We start from the raw sequence: 6,195 nt of genomic DNA on the forward strand, positions 1-6,195 counted from the left end.
TAGTACTTTGGAAGTCCAAAGCTTCTTTTTATGTTGAACTGTCTCGGTCCCTTTTAGTCCAAGCAGGCAGCTGTTCTGAAAGTACACTCCTCTTAAAATGTTGGTGGTCTCTTATGGGTATCTAGGTGACAGAGTCAGTCAGTTAAGCATCTAACTCTTGGTTTCAGCTCAGGTCATGATCTTAGGATCCTGAAATCAAGCCCTGCATCAGGCTCAGTGCTCAGAGGGGAGTCTGCTTCTCTCTCTCTCAAATAAATAAATCTTAAACCAAAAACAAACAAATAAAAAACACAAAACGTTGTAGTCTCTTATGAATAGCACTGGGGTTCACCCCATTAGACATAAACTACACCCAAAAAATTCATCAAAATAAGGCATTATCAGGGCACTGGGTTGGCACAGTCGGTTGAGCATCCAACTCTTGATTTTGGCTCAAGTCCTATCTCAGGGTCCTGAGATCAAGCCCGACATCAGGCTCCAAGCTGGGCATGGAGCCTGCTTAAGATTCTCTCCCTCCCTCTCCCTGTACCCCTCTCCACTGCATGCTCGCTCTCTCAAATAAATAAATAAAATCTTTTTAAAAAATGGTAAGTCATTATCTTTGGCTATTCTGACTTTTATAAGTAACAGTATTCATAAACTTTAAAAACTCTTTCCCTGTGTACCTATATTAATTCCAAGAATATCACAGGTCTCTTTTCATTTGTTTGCATTCCATTCAACATGTATAATGAACGAGTGGCAAATTTCTACAAGTCTCTTTGATAGTTGGCCATATTAACAGGCACAACCATTTCATTAAGACTTTCTAAGTCTGTATGTAGAGATCATAGTGTTATAGTGATTATTTTCAACAAGTTTTATTCTTAATCATATGCTTTTTATGTACCAAAATAAGTGTGCCAGACATTTACAAATTTTAATTCTTTACATCTCATCTCCTCACTGTGACAGGACAAGTGAAAGGCCAGGGTAAACTTAAGTGGGAATGACAGGAGGATGTTCAGCCAGGCAGAGCATGCTACATAGAGGCATGTGTAGGTGTAGGTCAGAAAGCAGCTGGCAGTTGAGGCAAGTGGCTTACATCACTGGCAGAGGACAGCCATTTCCTAGAAGGAGCAGTGCAGTGAGAATATAGATGCAAAAAAACATTAGAGGGATGCCTGGGTGGCTCAGTTGGTTAAACAGCTGCCTTCAGCTCAGGTCATGATCCCAGAGTCCTGGGATTGAGTCCCACATCGGGCTCCTTGCTCGGCAGGGAGCCTGCTTCTCCCTCTGCCTCTGCCTGCCATTCTGTCTGCCTGTGCTCGCTCTTCTCTCCCTCTCTCTGACAAATAAATTTTTTTAAAAATGTTAAAATATTTTTTAAAAAAAGAAAATTTTAATACTTTTCCATACAAACACATGTAAAATTGAGACCAAATGTTATATGGAAATACATATAAAGTCAGAGTAATTACTTTAAAAAACGGGTAGCAACAACAGATTTCAAAACCTGTTATAAAGCTACATTAGTCAAGATAATGTGTTCTTCACATAAGAGATATGGAGATATATCTATAATAAATAAATTTTAGAACATAAATCATAATAAATAGGTAAAATAATAAAAGCAATAGAACATAATAAGGAGTTCAAACCTACACATCATGGTCAAGTGATTTTGACAAAGGCATAAAGTTCATTCATTGGGTGCAAGAATGTCTTTTCAACAAATGCTGCTGGAGCACTTATGTATGTTAAAAAAAAAAAAAAACAAACTTTTGACCTTATGTGGCACAAAATAAATAAAAGCTAGAAATAAATCATAGACCTATGTCGGGAGCCAGTATAGGAGGCCTACTATAAGAGCTGTAAGGGACTGAATATGATTGGCTGTTCATTTAGGTCCACTCACACGGGAGGTGCATGAGCACTGCATTCGGATTGGTTAACACTGCCTGTATAAAAACCCATGCGCCCGGGGTTAGAGAAGGAGGAGGAAGAAAAAAGCGATTAATAAAAAAGGTTCACCGCTACATGAGTCTCTGAGTCGTTCTTGCAGGCGAGAGCGACAAGTGGTGCCGAAACCCGGGAATCTCATTGTGAGAGACGCATGGAGTCGGCGACGATCAGGTAAAGAGTGCACCTAATTCTGTCTAGTGACAGGGAAAGTTCCTCAAGTCGAGGACGAGCGTAGAAAGCTCGTTTCCGGGATGGGAAACGAAATGGCTGCAAAGTTCCTAGGATAAGGACGAGAGTAAAGCTTTCCGGGATGGGAAACGAGATGGCTGCAAAGTTCCTAGGATAAGGATGAGAGTAAAGCTTTCAGGGATGGGAAACGAAATGGCTGCAAAGTTCCTAGGATAAGGACGAGAGTAAAGCTTTCCGGTATGGGAAACGAGATGGCCACATATAAAATGCTGGGGCCGCTTTCTGATATCCTTAAAGCAATTGGTACTCCTTTAAAAAATAAAACAGCTTGTTTGTTTTTGAGAGAAGTGGGACAAACGGCTCCCTGGTTTTTGGAGGAAGGGATATTAAACATCCCTCAGTGGGAGCATTTAGGAGACGACCTTAGACGCGATCCACGCACTATGCCAGGAACCCTGGCCGTTTGTGGTCTTTAGTGAAAGTTTGTTTGCAATCCCCGCGAGAGCCCATACGCCAGGCGGTGCAACTGGGAGGGGAGATCTTAGAACAAGTGAAAGAGGAATTTTGTAAAGGCTCATTGAAGGACACTAGCTCTGAGAGTGAAAGCTCAAACGAACACTCAGACAGTGAGGGATCTAGCTCGAGCGATGATGAAAGGGGCAGAGGAGGGAAATCGCCCAAAAGCCAAAAGGTGAGCAAGATGCAAAAGGAGCTTGCAAAAAAGGAGGAAGAGCTAAAGAAGGCTATGGCGCAGCTCAAAATGCAGGGGGAAGTTATGGCGCAGCTGAAATTAAAAGCAGAAGAAGGAGCTATGGCGCAGTTACAAAGACGGAAGTGGTAGATAACTTAGATCCTATGCCCACGTGCCCAGCCCCAACAGCGCCACCTTACGAGGGGCCTCCTCCGTATAAACCTTGCTGCACCAAGGCCTGCTATTGTGCGAGCTGCACTGCACGAGTGGCTGCCATAGTAGCCTCTCAGGAGTTTGGGTGGGAACAGGATTCTCATTCAGTCCTAAAATCCCCACTTACTCTAACTCCACCTTTTTTGGCTATAATTATACCTACCAAGATCCGGCGCAAGGCACGTCAGCTCACCTTCTAGATAGGTGGCTGCTCTGCAACGCTGCACAGGCATGTACAGGCTTGGAAAGCCTTCACTTTATTAATGGGTCTACATGGCGGAACTGTACGTACAACTATCACGTAGGCTCTCGATTTGAAACAAATGTTACTTGCAATTGCACCTCAGCTAAGCACATAAGTTACTCACCAACGCCCGTCTGTGTTAGAGCTCCCTTTCTCTTCATAGTTTTTAATGCTTCTACTATTAACAAGTCATCTAGTCTCTCTTGTGAGTCCCAGAATTGTCTGCTATCAGAATGTTGGAACGCCACGGTGGGAGACTCGGCAGTAATAGCCAAGATACCGACGTATATCCCGATGCCAGTACAGGTGAACCCCGACAACCTGCCGGTGCTGCTTCGACATAAACGAGACTTTGGAATAACAGCAGCCATTATTGCAGCTATCGCAGCATCCGCCGCCACTGCTACTGCTGCCGTGGTAGCGTTGACAACCTCGGTACAGACAGCAGCTGCGTTCAATGTCACAGGAATGGTCGCTGAAGCATTGGCTACGCAAGAACAAATTAACGGACATTTGAATGTGGGGATCCTTATTGTAAATCAAAGAGTTGATCTAGTACAGGAACAAATAGATGTCTTAGAATCTATAATCTCAACAGGATGTATACATAATATGGTGGGACTTTGTGTTACTCCCGTAGCTTACAATAACTTGTCAGTAGCGGCCAATCTGTCTCGACAATTGGGAAGAATGCTTAATGGTACCTGGAACCGTCAATTTCAAAATTTAACTAGGCAATTACGAGCTCAAATTATATCCATAAATTCTACCAAAGTAACTATTGCACCTGTTAGTGAGTGGAAAAAAATGTTACAGCAATCTGTTTCGTTCCTCAAACAGTGGGCCAGACTTGGTGCCATGGCTATTCTCTTAATCACAGCTAACGTACTAATGTTACGTTGGGTGTGTGGCTGTGTCCGTCGCAATCAACGACAACACCTCATGGTTCAAGCCATGATGGCTCTTGAAGCTGGTACCTCCCCCCAGATATGGCTAAGTATGCTAGATCGGTAGTCAAAGACGGGTAAGACTGATCCCACACCATAGCAACCTAAGACAGGGGCTCTTCGACCAGGGAGAGTACCCGATGACGGGTAAGCATGTGTGCTGAGGATTGGCAACCTAAGACAGGCACGATCTCAGCCATTATAAATAAATAAAAAAGGGGGAGATGTCGGGAGCCAGTACAGGAGGCCTACTATAAGAGCTGTAAGGGACTGAATATGACTGGCTGTTCATTTAGGTCCACTCACGTGGGAGGTGCATGAGCACTGCATTCTGATTGGTTAACACTGCCTGTATAAAAACCCATGCGCCCGGGGTTAGAGGAGAAGGAAGAAAAAAGCGATTAATAAAAAAGGTTCGCCGCTACGAGAGTCTCCGAGTCGTTCTTGCAGGCGAGAGCGACAGACCTAAACATAAAAACTAAAAATACAAAACTTCTAAAAGGAGGGGGTCTGGGTGGCTCAGTGGGTTAAAGCTTCTACCTTCAGCTCAGGTCAGAATCCCAGGGTCCTGGGATCAAACCCCTCATCAGGCTCTCTGCTCAGTGGGGAGCCTGCTTCCCCCTCTCTCTCTGCCTCTCTGCTTACTTGTGATCTCTGTCAAATAAATAAATATTTTATTTAAAAAAAATTTTCTAGAAGGAAACACAGAAGAAGCTGTGACCACGTCAGTTTTTCTGAAAAGATAAATTAGGTTTGATCAAATTAGAATCTTTCCTCTTCGAAGACACCATTAAAAAACTGAGAGGACACTATGGTATGAGAAAGAAATGGTCAAGTTTTGCTCTAACAACTGTTATGAAAAGGCAAATTTGTTCCCACATTATATATTAGGGAACAATTTAAGAATGATATAAATTTCACAGATTGATAAGCAATTGCATCCACAAGAAACCCTAGGTGAATGCACAAAACTGTACCCATTTGAACTGAGCCACTCAGGTATACACAGAATAAACACACATATTGAAAAATCTGCCAGTTACTTTGATTCACCATATTATTTTATTTCAGTGTTCCAAAATTCATGGTTTATGCACCACACCCAGTGCTCCATGCAATACGTGCCCTCCATAATACCCACCACCAGGCTCACCCCAAAACCCTCCAGTTTGTTTCTCAGAGTCCACAGTCTCTTATGGTTTGTCTCCCCTTCCGATTTCCCCCAACTCAGTTCTTCTCTCCATCTTTAATCTCCATTTTTAATGTTTTGCTATTCATTTACATTTGTAGAAATTATATATATACTCAACATCCCAAACAAGTCTGAGTGTCCTGATTCAAAAAAAAAAAAAAAAAGGCAGTGTTGGGTGCCTGGGTGGCTCATCAGTTAAATGTCCAACTCTTGATTTCAACTCAGGTCTTGATCTCAGGGTCGTACGTTCAAGGCCTGCATTAGGCTCCATGCACATGCCAAACACTGCATATTAAAAGGAAAGCCTTAAGTATTAAAGAAGTCTGAAATAATGAAGCATTTTAAAAGAAATGAGAATGCAGCAACAGGCATAAAGGAATATATACTGCTGACCATCAGAGAGAACACTGAAAAGACAAAAGAAATTCCTATGGCTTGAACAACTTCAAGTGCTTACAAAGTCAATAAGAAGGCACCTTAAAGATGGAAACAATAGAAAAATTACTAAAAATATGGGTTGAAGACTAAACAGTGAAAAAAATCAGAGAAATCGCTATCTATAATACAAAAGCCTTAAATATAAATCACCAAATCCTGCAGAAATAGTGTCTTAGGATAGCACTGGCTAGTTTGGTGGTTTCAAACAGTGCTGGAGCTATAGGAAAAGAAACAGAAGTTTTGAATGACAGCTTTTTTCTGTCAGGATTTGGAAGGTATAATTATACTGTATTTTGGCTTCCATTAATGCTATTAAAAATTCATCTAACAATGTAGC

This window comes from Mustela putorius, unplaced genomic scaffold (assembly GCF_011764305.1).
Source record: "Mustela putorius furo isolate JIRA1106 unplaced genomic scaffold, ASM1176430v1.1 tig00537227_pilon_pilon_pilon, whole genome shotgun sequence".
NCBI classification, from domain to species: domain Eukaryota; kingdom Metazoa; phylum Chordata; class Mammalia; order Carnivora; family Mustelidae; genus Mustela; species Mustela putorius.